Genomic DNA, 22,391 nt, shown 5'->3' with positions numbered 1-22,391 from the left:
GTAGAGGAATACACAATTGTAGTACAGTCTTAATTGAACATATACAGGCATCTAACTTTCTAATTTATACACTTTGATATTATTAGAATTTTTTAATGAAGTATGAAATTTTTTAATTAATAGAAAAAAAATGTTACCACTTGAGGAAAAAAATCAAGTATGTAAAATCCAATTTCCTTATTAAAGATCTACCATCAGCAAATGATAATACTATTTTACATTTATGTTTTATATATTTCATGTAATATATCTATGAAGTTGGAGCTTATTCATATTTTACTGATAACAAAACTGAGGCTCATAGGGGAAGACTGTGCTTCCACTGCAGAGTGTATGGGTTCAACCCCTGGTCAGGGAACTAAGATCCCATATGCAGTGCAGTGTGGTCAAAAAGAAAAAAATATTGAGGCTCATGGAAGCTAAATAACATTCACAGAGCAGAACACTTATCCTCATCTAGTCTGAGAATAATCTCTACTGTTCTTTCACACACAGTGTCCAGTATTCAATTTAAAAAATTACAAGACACACCGCAAAATACAAGAAAAACTCATTGTCAAGAGTTAAAGCAATTAAGAAAACCAGACAAAGCAGCATCATATTTCCAGATATTGGAAATATCAGAGAGCAACTTTAACATAACTATGGTTAATATGTTAAAATCTAGTAGGAAAATGGGACTATATACATGAACAGAAGGGAAATTTCAACAGAAAGATGAAAACTATAAAACAGCATCAAATGCAAATACTAAAATAAAATATACAACATCAGAGATGGGTAATTTCCTTTCGGGGCTCATCAGCAGACTGGATAAGGCTGAGGAAAGAATCAACGACCTTGACAATAGGTCAATAAAAATTATCCAAACTAAAACACGAAGAAAAGGAAAAGTGAAGGAAAACAAACACCAGAATGAATCACCCCAGAGTGTGATCTAATATGTATATGGCCTAATATACGTGTAATTTGTTATCAAATGGTCTAATATACATATAACTAAATTCTTGGAAGGAAAAAACAATATCAGTTTTATTAATGGTAATAATTTAAAAGATCTTTCATTCCTGGCAAGGTAGCAGACTGGTACACTGACCGACCCTTACACTGAACACAAAGTGCTGGATGATGTCTGAGAAACACTTTTTAAAACATATGAATTAACTGGTTAAAAGATAAAGACCATGAGACCGAAAATTAAGTGAAGGCATGAACCAAGGTGATATAGAGCACACTGAACTAGCTTTCTTTTGAACTTAAATTCTGTTTTCCCATTAGTGGCTTGGGGACTCAGCAAATTCCATAGCCTGCCATATTAGGGATACTAGACAACCTCAATGAAACTGAGACCCCCAAAGGACTACGCCAAGTTTGATACCTTATCCAGAAAGATCCCACCTTGCCGCACAACTAAGCTCATGAGCCAGAACTATTGAGCCTGTGCCCTAGAGCCCAGGAGCTACGAGTCCGCGCGATACAATGGCTGAAGCCTGAGCCTAGAGCCTGCGCTTCAAGGCAAGCCGCTGCAGTGAGGAGCCTGCGCACCGCAGCAAGGAGTAGCCCCGCTCATGGCAAGCAGAGAAAAGCCTGAGCAGCAGAGAATACTCAGCGCAGCCAAAAAAAAGTAAGTAAATAAAATTATACATTAAAAATAACTCTGAGAACCATAAGAAACATTACCGTTCTAAGTAAGTGCTGAGTGGAGTCCAGAGAAATTCCCACAGATTAAGTTACAATAACTATTAACTCCCAGTTAAAAAAAAAAAAAAAAAAAACAGGAATCATAGCATTCTGAGCAAGAGCAGTACAAAAAAGAAAACAGCAAAATTAATTCACAATATCCTTTGATACTGGAATGTTTAAATTGATTTTCAAATCTATGCCTATGATGTTTAAGGAAGTAAAGAGAAGGGATTGAAAGTAGAAGAGAAAGCAAAGGGGTATAAAAAGTGACTAAGTGTATTGTAAAAAAAAAAAAATACATTGAACTTCTATTTCTATTGAAAACAAATAGAACTTCTATTCTATAGAAGTGTAAACTATAGTAAATGAAATTTAAAAATTAGAGGACCAGCATAACTGCAGATAAGAGAATTCATGAACTTAAAGAAAATAGTGAAGAAATTAATGATAATTCAGCATCAAAAGAAAAAGATATGAAAAATATGAATGAGGTTAAAAATATGAAAGCTAGTGTTATATGGTCTAGTTTATGTTTAATCAGGGTTCCAGAAAAGAAGAAGACAGAATCATCTGAATAATAAATGAAAATTTTCCAGAAATAAATATGCCAGTCCACAGAATCTAGAAACCCAATGAATCCTAAAAAGAATAAACAAGAAATCTGCAATGACATGTTATAGAGAAACTACAGACCACAAAAGATACAGGGAAAAGTCATGTAAAATCCTAAATCCATTTATGATAAAAATTAAAGAGGATATCCTTACCTGATGAAAAACTCCTACCAAAAAAAGAAAAAGTTAAAATATCACAATTACCAAGCACTTTCCTTTAATATAAGGAATAAGGCATGAGTGCTTACTGGAGTCATCTGTAGTCAATGGTTTCTTAGATGTCCTGGCCACTATAGAAAGGCAGGGAGGGCAAAGTCAATGAGAGGAAGCAAGAAACTTTTTATCTATAGATAAACATGATTGACTATGTAGAAAATTCAAAGGAACCTACAAAAAAATCAAAACTAAAAACAAAGTTTAGAAGTTTTAGAGAAAAAATTAACAGATATAATGAGAAACATGTTCATACATATGCTTAGAAAATGCTACCAAATCTATATTATTTATATTAGTATCTAATAATATAAAATATCTAGAAACAAATTTTACAAAAAGATGTGCAAGTTTCTTTTAGGGAAAAAATCATAAAACTCCATTCATATGTTTTAGTGAAAGTGTTAGTCATGCCCAACTCTTTGTAGCCCCATGGACTGTACCCCACCAGGCTCCTCTGTCCATGGAATTCTCCAGGCAAAAATACTGGAGCGGGTTGTCATTCCCATCTCCAAGGAATCCTCCCAACCCAAGGATCGAACTCCAGTCTCCTGCACTGCAGGCAGATTCTTCACTGTCTGGCCCACCAGGGAAGCCCTCATGTATATTAAGACAGAACTAAATAATTAGATAAATATGCCATGTTTACATTTTGGAAGACTCAGTGGTAAAGATGTCTATTCTCCCCAAATTTATCTATAGAATCAATGCAATCTCAGTCAAAATTCACAATAGGATTTTTTTGGTTTGAGTTCTTAATCTTGGTTTGTTGGTTGGTTTTTTTGTTTACAACCTGATTTTAAAATGCAAAATCAGGATGACAAAAGACTCACAATAGCCAGCATTCCTGAAAAAGAAAGTAAAAGTAAAGGATCAAAGTAGCCATTGATGTGATTTCCAAACATTTTTATTTTCTTTCTCGGCAAGATTGTACCCTCTTGACGCTTGTAATTTAGGACCACCATGTGCTTTTGACAAAGAAATAGGAGCAGGAGTGGTTACCTCTGGGTGAAAATTTTAAGACCCAGTGCATGATTTTGGTAGACTCTTTCTTCCCCCATCATAATTAAGGACAATGTTCCCAAGAGTGCCTGCTCCAGGAACCTCTTTCCTGAGTGATGACGAGGCATGACCCAGTTTCCAGCCTACCCATGATGGACATGATGTATGCACAAGAAATAAATCTTTATTATATACAGACACTGATAATTTGTGGGGTTTTATTATCATAGCTTACTCTGACTCCTTATCGGATGTAGTATTTCAGATGACATGGCATTAGCACAAGGGTAGAGAAATAGACCAATGGAACAGAATAGAGAGTCTAGATCCAGAACCGCACACTCATGAAGACTTGGTTTATGGCCAGGTTGGTAGAGAAGATCAGCAAAAGAGACAAATAAAAAAAAGACTTCTCAGTAAATTCTAGAACAGTTGTCTAATAAGTCAACAATTTGACTCCCGCTTCATACCTCTTCTGTAGCGTCTTGTTGAGAATAGATTGAAACAAGTGATTAAAGCACTTGCCTGATTTAAAGGCACAATCCCTTGAGAAATAGCTGAAAGCACCAAAAAGAGTGCGCAGGGCATAGCAGCTTCAATAAATGTCCTCTGACTGGGGGACGTCAGCTCCTTCAATCTGATGGCAAATCCATTTCTCAGTTTCCATTCCTCTGTTCTCTTATTTGAGGAAATGACAGAAACAAGATGAAAATTCCCAACGCAGAGCCATGTCAAGAGAGAGCTAACCTGAACACCAGCAGGAAAGTCCTGGCATTCTCTTGAGGCTTAGGCAGGATATATGGGACGCTGCCAGTAAGGGAGGTCTTCACAGTTGTGCTTTAGGTGGTCCCATTTGTATCCCATCTTCACAAAAGGAGACAGAAGCCATAGATGGAGACCTGGGCTGGAAGTTGCTACAAGGTCACCAGCTCCTACCCCGGCGGCCCTCCAGAGACACAGGAGGATCTCTTGACTGAATACTGGTCATGCAGTTTACAAAGTGGTGTCTTCCACCTCACTCCAAAATCCAGGCATCCTCAGATTCATGCTGGATTGAGAAATATACCACATCCTACTTCTTTAGCCAGGCTTTGTGAGGTGGAATTCTAAGAGCATTTATTCTAGGCTAATTTTGTCTAACTCCTAGAACGAACCTCTCTGAGTGCTCTATTGATGCCCCATAAATTACGAGGTTTTCCTCTCTGACTCGAGGAACAAACTGTCAGATGATTTCTGAGCCCTCTCTTCTATTCCTTTTAGTTGGCTGCTTCCCCAGCCTCTGATAGTTTTCTCCTATGCATGCATGGATCCGTGCTCAGCTGGGGAGGGCTGGGGGGCCCCCCGAAGCTCTCCAGCGACTCACTCTGCGAGGCGCTCCCTCCCTGAGACTGTGTCCTGAGAGCTCGTACTGCCGGGGCTTCCCTGGACATTCGGATTCCGCTCTTCGACCCATTGGGGTTCCCGGCTCTACTTAGGCTTTCCTTTCCTGAAGTGTGACTGGAGACTCCCTCAAGGTGAACTAGTGCCATTTAGGACTCATTTCAATCACTTTCTGTATCTCGGGCATGATTGCCCTTCATTTCCTGATGTGTAGTGTCTTAAAAACTATTGTTTATATATTTTATTTGAATTTTTAATTACTCCAAAAGAAGGCTAATCCCTGTTACTCCTACTTGGTCAGAAATGAGTGTCAAGTCATTAGTTTTTATCCTACACTCATTTTCTTTTTACATTTTGCACATTTTCAATCATTCCTTTCTCACTGCTTGATTCCAGTTTGGAAAAGTAGATTCTTAGAGCTTTCACAAATTGTCCAAAGACTGAACTAAAATTCATGGCATCTCTGCATTATCAGAGTCCAAAGATAATCTAATGGTTTACCTGGTAATTAGCTTCAGGGTTATTTTCTAGAAACACTATATTATATACATGGATATATACATTTACATATATATATTTGCATATAATAATGTCAGGTCCATGAATCAAGGCAAATTGGAAGTGGTCAAACGAGATGGCAAGAGTGAACGTCGACATTCTAGGAATCAGCAAACTAAAATGGACTGGAATGGGTGAATTTAACTCAGATGACCATTATATCTACTACTGTGGGCAGAAATCCCTCAGAAGAAATGGAGTAGCCATCATGGTCAACAAAAGAGTCCAAAATGCAGTACTTGGATGCAATCTCAAAAACAACAAAATGATCTCTGTTCATTTCCAAGGCAAACCATTCAATATCACAGTAATCCAAGTCTATGCCCCAACCAATAATGCTGAAGAAGCTGAAGTTGAACGGTTCTACAAGATCTTTTAGAACTAACACCCAAAAAAGATGTCCTTTTCATTATAGGGGACTGGAATGCAAAAGTAGGAAGTCAAGAAACACCTAGAGTAACAGGCAAATTTGGCCTTGGAATGCAGAATGAAGCAGGGCAAAGACTAATAGAGTTTTGCCAAGAAAATGCACTGGTCACAGCAAACACCCTCTTCCAACAACACAAGAGAAGACTCTACACATGGACATTACCAGATGGTCAACACCAAAATCAGATTGATTATATTCTTTGCAGCCAAAGATGGAGAAGCTCTATAGAGTCAACAAAAACAAGACCAAGAGCTGACTGTGGTTCAGATCATGAACTCCTTATTACCAAATTCAGACTCAAATTGAAGAAAGTAGGGAAAACCACTAGACCATTCAGGTATGACCTAAATCAAATCCCTTATGATTTATGATTATACAGTGGAAGTGAGAAATAGATTTAAGGGCCTAGATCTGATAGAGTGCCTGATGAACTATGGAATGAGGTTCATGACATTGTACAGGAGACAGGGATCAAGACCATCCCTATGGAAAAGAAATGCAAAAAAGGAAAATGGCTGTCTGGGGAGGACTTACAAATAGCTGTGAAAAGAAGAGAGGCAAAAAGCAAAGGAAAAAAGGAAAGATATAAGCATCTGAATGCAGAGTTCCAGAGAATAGCAAGAAGAGATAAGAAAGCCTTCTTCAGCAATCAATGCAAAGAAATAGAGGAAAACAACAGAATGGGAAAGACTAGAGATCTCTTCAAGAAGATTAGAGACACCAAGGGAACATTTCATGCAAAGATGGGCTCAATAAAGGACAGAAATGGTATGGACCTAATAGAAGCAGAAGATATTAAGAAGAGGTGGCAAGAATACACAGAGGAACTGTACAAAAAAGATTTTCACGACCAAGATAATCACGATGGTGTGATCACTCATCTAGAGCCAGACATCCTGGAATGTGAAGTCAAGTGGGCCTTAGAAAGCATCAGTACGAACAAAGCTAATGGAGGTGATGGAATTCCAGTGGAGCTATTTCAAATCCTGAAAGATGATGCTGTGAAAGTGCTGCACTCAATATGCCAGCAAATTTGGAAAACTCAGCAGTGGCCAAAAGACTGGAAAAGGTCAGTTTTCATTCCAATCCCAAAGAAAGGCAGTGCCAAAGAATACTCAAACTACTGCACAATTGCACTCATCTCACATGCTAGTAAAGTAATGCTCAAAATTCTCCAAGCCAGACTTCAGCAATACGTGAACCATGAACTCCCTGATGTTCAAGCTGGTTTTAGAAAAGGCAGAGGAACCAGAGATCAAATTGCCACCATCCACTGGATCATGGAAAAAGCAAGAGAGTTCCAGAAAAACATCTATTTTGCTTTCTTGACTATGCCAAAGCCTTTGACTGTGTGGATCACAATAAACTGTGAAAAATTCTGAAAGAGATAGGAATACCAGACCACCTAACCTGCCTCTTGAGAAATCTGTATGCAGGTCAGGAAGCAACAGTTAGAACTGGACATGGAACAACAGACTGGTTCCAAATAGGAAAAGGAGTACGTCAAGGCTGTATATTGTCACCCTGCTTATTTAACTTCTATGCAGAGTACATCATGAGAAACGCTGGACTGGAAGAAACACAAGCTGGAGTCAAGATTGCTGGGAGAAATATCAATAACCTCAGATATGCAGATGACACCGCCCTTATGGCAGAAAGTGAAGAGGAACTAAAAAGCCTCTTGATGCAAGTGAAAGAGGAGAGTGAAAAAGTTGGATTAAAGCTCAACATTCAGAAAACGAAGATCATGGCATCTGGTCCCATCACTTCATGGCAAATAGATGGGGAAACAGTGGAAACAGTGACAGACTTTATTTTTGGGTTCCAAAATCACTGCAGATGGTGACTGCAGCCATGAAATTAAAAGACTCTTACTCCTTGGAAGAAAAGTTTTGACCAACCTAGATAGCATATTCAAAAGCAGAGACATTACTTTGCCAACAAAGGTCTGTCTAGTCAAGGCTATGGTTTTTCCTGTGGTCATGTATGGATGTGAGAGTTGGACTGTGAAGAAAGCTGAGCCCTGAAGAACTGATGCTTTTGAACTGTGGTGTTGGAGAAGACTCTTGAGAGTCCCTTGGACTGCAAGGAGATCCAACCAGTCCATTCTGAAGGAGATCAGTCCTGGATGTTCTTTGGAAGGAATGATGCTAAAGCTGAAACTCCAGTACTTTGGCCACCTCATGCAAAGAGTTGACTCATTGGGAAAAAACTCTGATACTGGGAGGGATTGGGGGCAGGAGGAGAAGGGGAAGACAGAGGATGAGATGGCTGGATGGCATCACGGACTTGATGGACATGAGTCTGAGTGAACTCCAGGAGTTGGTGATGGACAGTGAGGCTTGGTGTGCTGCGATTCATGGGGTCGCAAAGAGTCGGACACGACTGAGCGACTGAACTGAACTGAATATATAATATTATATATAAATAGAGTGCAATGGAGAAGGCAATGGCGCCCCACTCCAGTACTCTTGCCTGGAAAATCCCATGGACGGAGGAGCCTCGTGGGCTGCAGTCCATGGGGTCGTTAAGAGTCAAACACGAATGAGGGACTTCACTTTCACTTTCATGCACTGGAGAAGGAAATGGCAACCCACTCCAATGTTCTTGCCTGGAGAATCCCAGCAACAGGGGCGCCTGGTGGGCTGCCATCTATGGGGTCGCACAGAGTCAGACATGACTGAAGTGACTTAGCAGCAGCAGCAGAGCGCAATAGGTGGTGCAGTGGTAAAAATCCACCTGCCAAGCAGGAGATACGAGAGACCTGGGTTCAATCCCTGGGCTGGGAAGATCCCCTGCAGTAGGAAATGGCTAACCACTCCAGTATTCTTACCTGGATAATCCTACAGACAGAGGAGGCTGGTGGGCTACAGGCTATGGGGTGGCAAAGAGTTGGATATGATGGAGCTCAGCGAAGGACTGATGCTGAAGCTGAAACTCCAATACTTTGGCCACCTGATGCAAAGAAGTGACTCACTGGCAAAGACCCTGATGCTGGAAACGTTTGAAGGCAAGAGGAGAAGGGGAAGGGGATGACCTAGTATGAGATGGTTGGATGGCATCACCGACTCAATGGACACAAGTTTGAGTAAACTCCAGGAGTTGGTGATGAACAAAGGAGGCCTGGTATGCTGCAGTCCGTGGGATCATAAAGAGCTAAACATGACTGAGCAACTGAACCAAACTGAGCACAGCAGCAGAATAAACATCTTATACTATATATTTAATATACAAGTATATTCCCTTCATGGATTATTGCCTTGTCATGGTGAAGGGGCTTGCTTAGCTCAATGAAGCTTTGATCCATGCTGTGCAAGGCCACCCAAGACAGACGGGTCATTGTGAAGAATTTTGACAAGACATAGTTCACGGGAGAAGGAAATAGCAACCCACTCCAGTATTCTTGCCTGGAGAACCCCATAAACAGTTTAAAAGGGTAAAAAACAACATGACACCAGAACGAGAGCCCCACCACCCACCCCCCAGTCAGAAGGTGTCCAATATTGCTACTGGAGAAGAGCAGAGGGCAATTACCAATAGCTCCAGTAAGAATGAAGCAGCTTGGCCAAAGTGGAAACAATGCTCAGCTGTGGATGTGTCTGGTGGTGAAAGTATAGTCCAATGCTGTAAAGAACAGTATTACGTAGGAACTTGGATGATTAGGTCCATGAGTCAAAGTAAATTGGATGTACTCAAGCAGGAAATGGCAAGATTGAACATCAACATCTTAGGAATTGGTGAACTAAAATTGATGGGATGGGAGAATTTAATTCAGATGATCATTATATCTACTCTCATGGACAGGAATACCTTAGAAGAAGTGGAGTAGCCTCCAGAGTCAATAAAAGAGTCTGAAATGCAGTACTTGGGTGCAAACTCAAAAACAACAGAATGATATTGGTTTGTTTCCAAGACAAACCATTTAACATCACAGCAAGTCCAAATCAGTGCCCCAACCATTGACGCCAAAGAAGCTGAAGTTGACCAGTTCAATGAATACCTACAGCATCTTCTAGCATTAATATGAAAAATAGATGTTCTTTTCATCATAGGGGATGGAATACAAAAGTAGAAAGTCAAGAGGTACTCAGAATAACAGGCAAGTTTGGCCTTAGAGTACAAAATGAAGCAGGGCAAAGGCTAACAGAGTTTTGTCAAGAGAACATGCTGGTCACAGCAAACACCCTTTTCAACAACCCAAGAGATGACTTCACATGTGTACGTCACCAAATGGTCAATACCAAAATCAGATTGATATGTTCTTTGCAGGCAAAGATGAAGAAGCTCTAAAGAGTCAGTTAAAAGAAGACCTGGAGCTGACTGTGGCTCAGATCATCAGCTCCTTATTGCAAAACTCAGGCTTAAATTAAAGAAAGCCACTCAGCCATTCAGGTATGACCTAGATCAAATCCCTTATGATTATAAGTGGAAGTGACAAATAAATAGAAGGGATTAGATCTGGTAGGAAGAGTGCCTGAAGAACTATGAACAGAGGTTCATAAAATTGTACAGGAGGCAGTGACCAAACCACCCCAAAGAAAAAGAAATGCAAGAAGGCAAGTGGTTGTCTGAGGAGGCTTTACAAATAGCTGAGGAAAGAAGAGAAGCAAAAGGCAAGGCTAGAGAGTGCAGAGTTCCAGAGAACAGCAAGGGGAAATACGAAGGCCTTCTTAAATGAACAGTGCAAAGAAAGAGAGGAAAACAATAGACTGGGAAAGACTAGAGATCTCTTCAAGAAAGTTGGAAATATCAAGGAAATATTTCATGCAAGGATGGGCACAATAAAGGACATAATGGTAAGGACCTAACAGAAGCAGAAGAGATTAAGAAGAGGTGGCAAGAATATGTTAGAACTATACAAAAAAGGTCTCAGTGGGCCAAATAACCATGATGGTGTGGTCACTCACCTAGAGCTGGACATCCTGGAGTGTGAAGTAAAGAGCTGAACATCCTGGGTCTTAGGAAGCATTACTATGAACAAAACTAGAGGAGATGACTGATTCCGGCTGAGCTATTTAAAATCCTAAAAGATGGTGCTGTTCAAGTGCTGTGCTCACTATGTCAGCAAATTAGGAAAACTCAGCAGTGGCCACAGGACTGGGAAAGGTCAGTTTTCTTTCCAATCCCAAAGAAGAGCAATGCCAAAGAATGTTGAGACTACAATAAAATTGCACTCATTTCACATGCTAGCAGGGCTTCCCTGGTAGGTCAGCTGATAAAGAATCTGCCTGCAATGCAGGAGACTCCATTTCTATTCCCGGGTCAGGAAGATCCATTGGAGAAGGGAAAGGCTACCCACTCCAGTATTCTTGAACTTCCCTGGTGGCTCAGCTGGTAAAGAATCTGCCTGCAATGTGGGAGACCTGGGTTCGATCCCTGGGTTGGGAAGATACCTTGGAGAAGGGATAGGTTATCCACTCCAGTATTCTTGGGCTTCCCTGGTGACTCAGCTGGTATAGAATCCACCTGCAATGTGGGAGACCTGGATTCGATCCCTGGATTGGGAGGATCCCCTGGAGAAGGGAAAGGCTACCTATTCCAGTATTCTGGCCTGGAAAATTCCATGGACTGTATAATCTGTTGTGTCACAAAGAGTCGGACGTGACTGAGCAACTTTCACTTTCACTTTTTCACATGCTAGCAAGGTTATGCTCAAAATCCTTCAAGCTAGGCTTCAGCAGTTCGTGAACCAAGAACTTCCAGATGCACATGCTGGGTTTCAAAGAGGCAGAGGAACCAGAGATCAAATTGTCAACTTCTGTTGGATCATAGAAAAAGCAACAGAATTCCAGAAAAAACATCTACTTCTGCTTCACTGACTATATTAAAGCCTTTGACTGTGTGGATCACAACAAACTGTGGAAAATTTTTAAAGAGATGGGAATACCAGACCACCTTACCTGTCTCCTGAGAAGCTGTTTTGCAAATCAGGAAGCAATGGAACCTGACATGGAACAACAGACTGGTTCAAAATTGGGAAAGAAATACAATAAGGCTGCATACTGTCACCCTGCTTATTTAACTTCTGGGCAGAAATACATCATGTGAAATGCTGGGCTCAGTGAATCACAAGCTGTAATTAAGATTGCTAGGAGAAATATCAACAACCCCAAATATGCAGATGGTACCACTCTAATGGCAGAAAGTGACGAGTAACTAAAGAACTTCTTGATGTAGGTGAAAGAGGAGGGAGAAAAAGCTGGCTTGAAACTCAACATTAAAAAAAAAGATCATGGCATCTGGTTCCATCACTTGATGGCAAATATAAGGGGCAAAGTGGAAGCAGTGACAGATTTTTATTTTGCTGGGTTCCCAAATCACTGCAGACCCCCAAATCACTCCAAGTGATTGCAGCCATGAACTAAAAGACCCTTGTTCCTTAAGGAAATCTCTGACAAACCTAGATAGCATATTAAAAAGCATTAGCATCACTTTGCCAACAAAAATCCATACAGTCAAAGCCATGTTCTTTCCAGTAGTTGTTCTTTCATTTATACAGTATTTCTCTGCCTTTTTCATTATTATTTTTTTAAAACTTACTGTCTTTGAGGTCTCCTTTTTCCGGCTTCAAGGTTTAATTCTTTCTTCCTTTTGGTTTCTGCTGAAGAATTGATGCTTTCAAACTGGTGCTGGAGAAGACTCTTAAGAATCCCTTGGGCTATAAGGAGATCAAACCTGTCAATCCTAAAGGAAATCAGTCCTGAATATTCATTGAGAGGACTGATTCTGAAGCTAAAGTTCCAAAACTTTGGTCACCTGATGCAAAGAGCTAACTCATTGGAAAAGACCCTGATGCTGGAGAAGAATTAAGGGCAGGAGGAGAAGGGAGTGGCAGAGGATGAGATGGTTGGATGGCATCACTCTCTCAATGGACATGGATTTGAGAAAACTCTGGGAGATAGTGGAAGACAGAGGAGCTCAGTGTGCCGCAGTCCACGGGGTTGAAAAGAGTCAAATATGACTTTGTGACTGAACAACAATAGCATATTTTTTTTAAGTAATATATAAATACATATAAAGTGGGGGTGGTTTAGTCGCTAAGTCATGTCTGACTCTTGTGATTTCATGGGCAGTAGCCCGCCAGGCTCCTCTGGCCATCGGATTTTCCAGGCAAGAATACCAGAGAGGTTTGCCATTTCCTTCTCCAAGGGATCTTCCTGACATAGGGATTGAACCAGGTCTCCTTCATTGCAGGCAGATTCTTTACTGACTAACCTACCAGGGTATTCTCTATATTTAAAGTACATAGTTATTATATAAACTCATAAGCTGCTAGCTGCCTCCTTGTTGCTCCCTAAAATGGGATGTTTATGTCCTGTTGGACCAGTGTCTCCATTTCCTTCAAGATCACCAGAGAGGGACACTCACGGGCCCCACCTCCCTTTGACTTGGAGTTGCTATGCCTTCTGCTTGTCACCCTGTGTACCATCTTTAGGTCTCCCTCCCAGATGGTGGAACTCAAATACATCCCATTTTGTGTTCTCCACTCTCTGCCACCACCATCCTTCCCACTCACTCTAGAATTTTAAGTTTTGAAGCAACTTTGAAAAAGAGTTATATTCTAGCTTCAAGTTGCCACCAGCTGGCAAGACTCCACCCCACCTCACCAGTTGCCTCCTGAGTCTGCACCCACTGTCCCTCTAGGAAAGGCAGCCTTTGCTCCAACCCCACCTTCTGCACAGGGTTTGGGGGCGTACCTTCACCTCCTATATCCTAGAGATGGATCTTATCCCATCTTTTCCCCATAAGGTTTTCTAGTTCCCTGGGGAAAAAAATAATAATTGCACACGCCAACTGAAAGCACGCCCTCATTGGGCGCTCTGCTGCTGGCTTACTGGAGGAGAAGGGAGGGGCTGGGTCAGGGGACAGTGTGAGTGTGTGCAGTGGGCAGTGTGTTGGCGGGTGGGGTGAGAAGTAGTAGTGATAGCGTAGGAGTTGCAGAGAGCTGCATGGGGTTGGGGAAACACGTGGTGGATGAGGAATTATGAGGAGAGGGGTCTAAAGAGTTTCTTCTCAAGATAACTCCACTTGCACATCGTAATCACTTAGGTCTCCCAGGCAGCCATGTAGCTTAGCACGTGCTGTTGAATCACTATGGCTACAGGCATTTTCAAGTACAATTCTCTTGTTTTCCATAAATTGTAAGAGGCCCTGTTCATCTGCTAAGAAACAGCATTTCATTTTGAGTGGTGGCCTAGTTCCCATGCACACAGCAGCTTTCCAATTTGACTTTAGGGTCAAGATGCTTTTCTGATTCATTTGACTGAGTAGACTTAAGTGCAAATTGAGCAGAGAAACCCATTTAAATATTGTACAATGTGAAAAGGGTGAATTCTATAACAGAAAAAGGAGTGGGTTAGAGGGAAAGGAGGTCGATTGCTGAATTTGCCCTTGACATTGTTAAAGATGTGGTTTTCAGGGTTCTGGCATTTCTGTGAATGATTTGGAATTGAAGTTCCCCAGAGTGCCCCAACTTCCTCACAATAATTACATTAATGACACCAAGAGTGTTTTGAAAATCCTCAGGCATCTCCACTGCGTATACTTCAGTGCCACACAGTCCTATTTGCCCAGTATGCTTCCCTTGTAATAATTTGAGATGCTTCTCACTTACCTTGAGTAAATATCAAAGAGATCTTGATATCTATATCTGTCTCATGAAATATACATCCTCTCTAACTGTGCCCAAATGATTAATTTACTGCTATGTGATGATTAGCATAAAAATCTCATCACGACACAAGATAGAAATGTTATCAACTAATTGCCATTTGAAGTGAAGAATGTTTTTGCATAGAAATTAATGATGCATGCTTACTTCTCAATTCTCAGTTAAACCAGAAAACCCAAGACTGTTTTTGAAGCAGAAAGGAATTACTTTTGAAGTCTTTCTTTCTTTCTTTCTTTCTTTCTTTTTTTTTTTTTTTTTTGCCTTTTTGCTTTCCCTTTAGATGATCAGCAGTTCAGTAACAGAATGGTGACAAGCATGGTTATTGGGGTTTTGTACACAAGATGAGACCGGTGAACTCAGTTCTCAGCAAATCAGGTCTTCCAACCAATCAATTACACAATTTCAGGTAAAGGTCTTTTCCCTGAATGTTAGAGCCTCCCCATGGTCCTGAAACTTGACAGAGAAACATTCATATATATGCAGCATATCCTAAATGTGTCCAAGTTCTTTGGATGTTCTTATTTAATGTTATAAGAATCTGATGTTATTATCATTGGTGGCCATTCCAGATCTGCTCAAGCCATACATCTATGAATCTGATGGTACCTCAGAAAGCCTCATTTTATCTTCCAGATTTAAAGAACATTTAGTTGTGACTCAGATCTTGATAAAGTCACACCCTAATCCAATTAGTTCTCTTAATTTTAAGGACCAACCAGTCTATCCTGAGATTGTGAATTTTCCCATGTTCTCCTTGTCATCCAAATCATATCATGATTATCACTAATACCCTGCCTGGGCCAGTTATATTGCTGGGAATTTTAAGTGCATTTTCTCAGTGAACCCTCACCCAATGCAGTGAGGTCAGCTCTATTTTAATTCCCATTTTAGAGATGAGAAATCCTGGATATACAGCTCACAATTGACTTTTCCAAGATCATGGAGATGAAAAAACGTGGCTAACATCTAGAAAATTCAAACCCCAAAGTCCCACTCAGACAAATGTAAACCCTCTGGATAGTGACCCCTCTAGGCTTCACTACATGGACAGATCCAGTCTAACTGGTTTATTTTTATTTTGAGAACTAGAAAGTGGGGCTTGAACAGTGCCAGGCTTTGGCCCAAGAAAGAGGGGCCCTGCATATCACAAACTCATACAAACAACAAATTTATTGAGCGATATAAGGGTATTTCTGTCACCAGCTATCTGACACTCAAGGCGGGCACAGCAAGACTCTTGGGTCTAAGCATCCACCTCCAGGCAACACCGTGTTGGCTCCAAAGAAACTCTGCCCCTCAAGTCCTGCCTTTGAGAGACAACTGTATCCAAACGTTGTGAACTTAGATACTGCCTCAGAGCAAGAGGAGGTGAGGAAACAAGTACTCCAGAAGAAAAGACGAATTCTTGCACTTGTCAAATCTTTCCTCTCAGACAGCAAGAAGGCAATCAGTTCAGTTCAGTTCAGTCGCTCAGTCCTTTCTCTTTGCGACCCCATGAATCACAGCACGCCAGGCCTCCCTGTCCATCACCAACTCCTGGAGTTCATTCAGACTCACGTCCATCGAGTCAGTGATGCCATCCAGCCATCTCATCCTCTGTTGTCCCCTTCTCCTCCTGCCCCCAATCCCTCTCAGCATCAGAGTCTTTTCCAATGAGTCAGCTCTTCCCATGAGGTGGCCAAAGTACTGGAGTTTCAGCTTCAGCATCATTCCTTTCAAAGAACACCCAGGACTGATCCCCCTCAGAATGGACTGGTTGGATCTCCTTGCAGTCCAAGAGACTCTCAAGAGCCTTCTCCAATACCACAGTTCAAAAGCATCAATTCTTCGGTGCTCAGCCTTCTTCACATTCCAACTTTCACATCCATACATGACCACAGGAAAAACCATAGCCTTGATTAGACGGACCTTTGTTGGCAAAGTAATGTCTCTGCTTTTGAATATGCTATCTAGGTGGGTCATAACCCTCCTTCCAAGGAGTAAGCGTCTTTTAATTTCATGGCTGCAGTCACCATCTGCAGTGATTTTGGAGCCCCCAAAAATAAAGTCTGACACTGTTTCCACTGTTTCCCCATCTATTTCCCATGAAGTGATGGGACCAGATGCCATGATCTTCGTTTTCTGAATGTTGAGCTTTAAGCCAACTTTTTCACTCTCCTCTTTCACTTTCATCAAGAGACTTCTTAGAAGGCAGTAGTTCTTGTATAATTAGGTGTTTCCCAGAACTGTGGGGCACCCATTGTCTTGATTCTCATCATGTTCCAATTTGTGGTTCTGAAAGTACTCATGAATAAGCTGGGTATTCACAACAATTGTACATGGTGGCACATGGCATTATTTAATATTTTCAATATTATTTCATATTAATACCCATTACTTAGATTAGCAACTTGATGGACATTTCATGCTAGAACTTCAAATAATTTTATATTTGTAAAATTATCAATATTCCATAAACTTTGAAATTTAAAAAGAAAAAGTTTAAATATTTTTATTTTAAAAATTTGATATTTATTCAGCATAATTTATATTTCTCTTTTACTTAACAGTTATTATTTTTAATTGTGGTAGAATATACATACATATTAAGGCCATCTAGTCAAACCTATGGTTTTCCCATAGTCATGTATGCGTGTGAGAGTTGGACATAAAGAAAGCTGAGCACTGAAGAACTGAGCTTTTGAACTGTGGTGTTAGAGAAGACTCTTGAGAGTCCCTTGGACTGCAAGGAGATCCAACCAATCCATCCTAAAGGAGATCAGTCCTGAATATTCACTGGGAGGACTGATGCTAAAGCTGAAGCTCCAATACTTTGGCCACCTGATGTGAAGAACTGACTTACTGGAAAAGACCCTGATGCTGGGAAAGGTTGAAGGCAGGAGGAGAAGGGGACGACAAAGGATGAGATGGTTGGATGGCATCACCAACTCCATGGACATGAGTTTGAACAAGCTCTGGGAGTTGGTGATGGACAGGGAAGCCTGGTGTGCTGCATTCCATGGGGTCACAAAGAGTTGGACACAACTGAGCAACTGAACTGAACTGAACTGATACATAAGATGAAGTTCACAATCTTAATAATTTTGAAATGTACAATTCAGTGACATTAAGTACATCCACATTATTTTTGGCAATCATCATCACCATCCATCTCCAGGGCTCTTTTCATTTTGTAAAACAGTAACATCCATGACTGTCTGCCCCGAGCCCCTGGCAGCTACCTTTCTACTTTCCCTCTCTCTGGATGTGACTACTCTGCACTGAGCTGTGCTTAGTCACTCAGTCATGTCCAACTCTTTGCGACCCCATGAACTGTAGCCCCCCAGGCTCCTCTGTCCTTGGAAATTCTCCAGGCAAGAATACTGGAGTGGGTGGCCATTCCCTTCTCCAGGGGATCTTCCCAACACAGGGATCGAACCCAGGTTTCCTGTATTGCAGGCGAATTCTTTACCAGCTGAGCCACCAGGGAAGCCCAAGAATAACGGAGTGGGAAGCCTATCCCTTCTCCAGGGGATCTTCCTGACTCAGTAACTGAACTGGGGTCTCATGCATTGCAGGCAGACGCTTTACGAGCTGAGCTATCTAGGTCCCCTATATAAGTGAAATCATATCACATCTGTCCTGTGACTGGAGTTTCACTTTTCCTCAAGTTTCATCCATGATATAGAATTTCCTTCCTTTTTAAGGCTGAAAACTATTTCATTATATCTCATACCACATTGTGTTTATCTATTTATCCATTGACGTTAATCCATTCCTAGACTGTTCCCACTTCTTGGCTATTGGAAATTTCTTATGAACATGAGTGTATAAATGTCTCTTCCAGATCCTGCTTAAATTCAAAAGTAAAATTGCTGGGTCATATGGCAGCTCTATTTTCCATTTTCTGAAAAAACACAATACTGTTTTCTACAGTGCCTACACCATCTTACACTCTCACCAACAGTGCACAAGAGGTCTGATTTCTCTACTTCCTTATCAACACTTGTTATGTTCCTGTTTCTTCCCCTGTATTTTGGGGGATCTTTTTGTGGGGTGTTGTTTTTGTTTGTTTTTTGTAGCCATCCTAATGCATGTGAAGTGGTATCTTATGGTCTTGATTTGCATTTCCCTACAGATTAGTGAAGCTGAGCATCTTTTCAGGTACTTGCTGGTTATTTGTATATATCTTCTTAGAGAAATATCTTCTCAAGTCCTCCCTCCACTTTTTAATCAGGTCATTTTTTTGTCACTAAGTTGCAGAAGTTCCTTATATATTCTGGATGTGTATCCGTGCTAAGTCACTTCAGTTGTGTCTGACTCTTCAGGACCCTATAGACTGCAGCCTTCCAGGCTCCTCTGTCCATGGGATTCTCCAGGCAAGAGTACTTGAGTGAGTTGCCATGCCCTCCTCCAGGGGATCTTCTTGACCTAGGGATTGAGCCCACAGTTCTTACATCTCCTGCATTGGCAGGCAGCTTCTTTACCACTAGGGCCACCTGGGAAGCCCATATTCTGGATATTAGCCCCTTACCCTCACTTCATACCTCATCACCGGAGAAGGAAACGGCAACTCACTCCAGTGTTCTTACCTGGAGAATCCCATGGACAGAGGAGCCTGGCAGGCCGTGGTCAGTGGGGTCACAGAGAGTCAGACACGACTGAAGTGACTGAACACTGAGCACCAGCCCCTTACCAGAGATGCGATTTGAAAGTATTTTCTCTCATTCCATGAGTTACCATTTCATTCTGTTGACTGTGTCCTTTGATGCAGAGGATTTTTTAATTTTTATGTAATTCTGTTTGTTTTTCCTTTTGTTGCCTGTTCCTTTGGCATCTTATCCAGGAAGCCGCTGCCAAATCTAGTGTCATGAGGCTTTCCCCCATGTTCTCCTCAGAGAATTTTATAGTTTTAACATTTACTTTTAGGCCTTTTTGATCCATTTTGTGTTAATCTTTGTATATGGTATAAGATGAACATCCAACATCATTCTTTGGAATGTGGATATCCAGTGTTTTCAACAGCATTTATTGAAAACAGACTGTCTTTTCCCCATTGAATGGTCTTGGCACACTTCTCAAAAATAATTTGCCACATAAAATGAAGTATTCGTTTCTAAGTTCTTTCTTCTATTCCATTGATCTATATGTCTATCTTTATTACACACCACACTTACTATAATTTTATGAGTTTTAAAACAACAAGCATAAGACTTCCAACTTTGTTCTTTTTTAAGATTTTTTTTTAACTATTTGAGATCCTTTGAGATTCCATATGCGTTTTTGAATATATTTTCTATTTCTGCAAAGGTTCACTATGGGGATTTTGATAGGGATTGCACTGAATCTGTCAATCATTTTGAATAATACTGACATCTTAACAGTATTCAGTCTTCCAATCCACAAATAAGGAATGCTGTCTTAGCTTGGGCTGCTATAACAACATACCTTGGACTGAGTAACTTACACAGCAGACATTTCTTTCTCACAGCTCGGGATGCTAGGAAGGCCAGGATAAAGGCGCCATCTGATTCAGTTCTTGCTAAAGGCCCTCTTCCATACACAGTCACCTTCACAATACGTGTTCACATGATCTTTCCTTAGTGTGTGCTCATGGAGAGATCTCAGGCCTCTTTCTCTTTTTATGAGGGCAATAATCTCACCATGAGGGCCCCACCTTCATGGGCTAATCTAACCCTAATTACTCCTGAAAAGCCCTAATTCCAAATATCATCCATTGAAGACTAGAGCTTCAAAATATGGGTTTGGGGGGAACACAAACATTCAATCCACAGCAAATGCCTTTATATCTATTTGTGTCTTAATTTCTTTCAGCGACAATTTGTTGTTTTCAGTGTACAGGCCTTTTACCTCTTTGGTTAAGTTTATTCCTAAGTATTTGATTCTTTTTGATGCTATTGTAAATGGAATTGTTCTCTTAATTCCCTTTGCAAATGGTTTGTTGTTAGTATAGAGAAATGAGGCTCATGGGACTTTCCTGGTGATCCAGTGGCTAGGACTCCAAGCTCCTAGTACAGGGGGCCTGGGTTTGATCCCTGGTTGGGGAACTAGATTCCACATGTCACAACTAAAGATCCTACCTGCTGCAACTAAGATCCAGTGCAGGCAAATAAATAAATAAAAATAAATGTTTAAAAAATGCAGCTGATTTGTATATGTTGATCTTGTACACTGCGACTCCACTGAATTCATTTATTGCTTCTAACAGTTTATGGGATCTTTGGCGTTTTCTACATATAATATTATGTTATCTATGAACAGAGATAATTTTACTTCTTCCTTTCCAATTTGAATGCTTTTTATTTTTTTCTTGGCTAGTTGCCCTGGCTTTAGTAGTTAACTTTCAACATTTTAGAAGAGCAGCCACTTTTCTGAAAATGTATACAAATATTTTAATTGCTTACATGTACTTTAATTTACATTTTTATTAAATGTATTCAAATTTTCTAGACTTTGAACACAAGTGCATTTTATTTTTTCATCCTGTAGAACATTTTTTTCAGCAGAGTGCAAATTATGTAAAAATCTGGATTATAAGAACACAATTCATGATTTTGCTGAATTGAAGGCAATAAAAATACAGTTTTTTGAATACATATACAATAAATTTCAAATTATATATGTCTAGCTCAATAACAGAACACCCAGGCATGGATGATAATTAAATTCAACCATTTTTTATATTCTTCTGACTTTTCGTCATTATGTATGTATAGTTTTCAAAACAGGGTGCTACAACACATTTAGTTTAAGAGTTTGATAGCTTCTTTTATAATGCTTAAATATTAAGCATATCTAAAAGTTTCTCACAGTCAAGAAGCCCAAGAAAAGCTAGCCCAAGCTGGCCTCCTGCTCTATGCTCTTAGCCCAGAGCCTCACAATGTTTGATGGGGGCTAACTTGAAGGTGAGAATACAGTAGACATCTCATGGATGGAAGTCACTCTGAGGTGGTAACTGCCTCTCTATACCACAGCCAGGATGATATTAAACATTTATAAACCTGATTATGCGCTCCGTTGCCTGGAGACCTCTGGTAACTCCTCTTTGCACTTGAGATAAAATTCACAGTATGGAGGCCCTGCGTGTCCTAGCCCGCCATGTCTTCCTTCCCCATCTGCTTTTTCTCTCTTCACTCTGGCCACGTTGCCTTTTATTCCGGTTCAGCCCGCACACCCCCCCACCCCAAGACCTCTCCAGGTGCACTTCCTCCTCCCTGTGACGCCCTCCTCACCCCTTTCCTGTCTAGTTAACTCCTGCTTGTCCACTGGACTCCCCCTAAATGCCTTCTTCCAAGAAGCCTCCTTTGAATCTTTGGACTAGGTAAATCCTAATAACAACAAAACTAAAAATTATTTTGATGAGCATATATAAAATTATTGCCCGTTCACTCTCGAATAGGCAGAGACTTAAGTGCTTCACACGCATGCACCCTTTTCATTCTTCCAAAAGTCCTCCCCTCCATTTTTACAAAGAGAGAAACCAAGGCCTAGACAAGTTAAGTCACTTACCCACAGTCACATTATTAATGAGGTGAGGCAAGATTTTAATCAAGGCTGTCCAACCTCAGAGCTTATATATTTAATCTCAGTGGTTTTCTTTGTAAGGGCACTATTTTGTCACTCATTCCACATGTTTATTCTGTTGGGTGCCAGGTACTGAGAGCTACTGTGAGTAGAGTGAAGAGCGACAAGACAGATAAGGCTCCTGGACTCAGGGAACTTTGTTCCACTGGGGGACTGAGGCCAGAAAAAGTAAGAGGAAACAAATGAACGAGATCATTCCTATGGAGGAATCAAACAGTTTCCATGAGAGAGAGTCAGTGAGGAGAGCCTGCTCCTG

This window comes from Oryx dammah, unplaced genomic scaffold (assembly GCF_014754425.2).
Source record: "Oryx dammah isolate SB20612 unplaced genomic scaffold, SCBI_Odam_1.1 HiC_scaffold_19, whole genome shotgun sequence".
NCBI classification, from domain to species: domain Eukaryota; kingdom Metazoa; phylum Chordata; class Mammalia; order Artiodactyla; family Bovidae; genus Oryx; species Oryx dammah.
Note: the sequence above shows the minus strand (reverse complement) of the source record.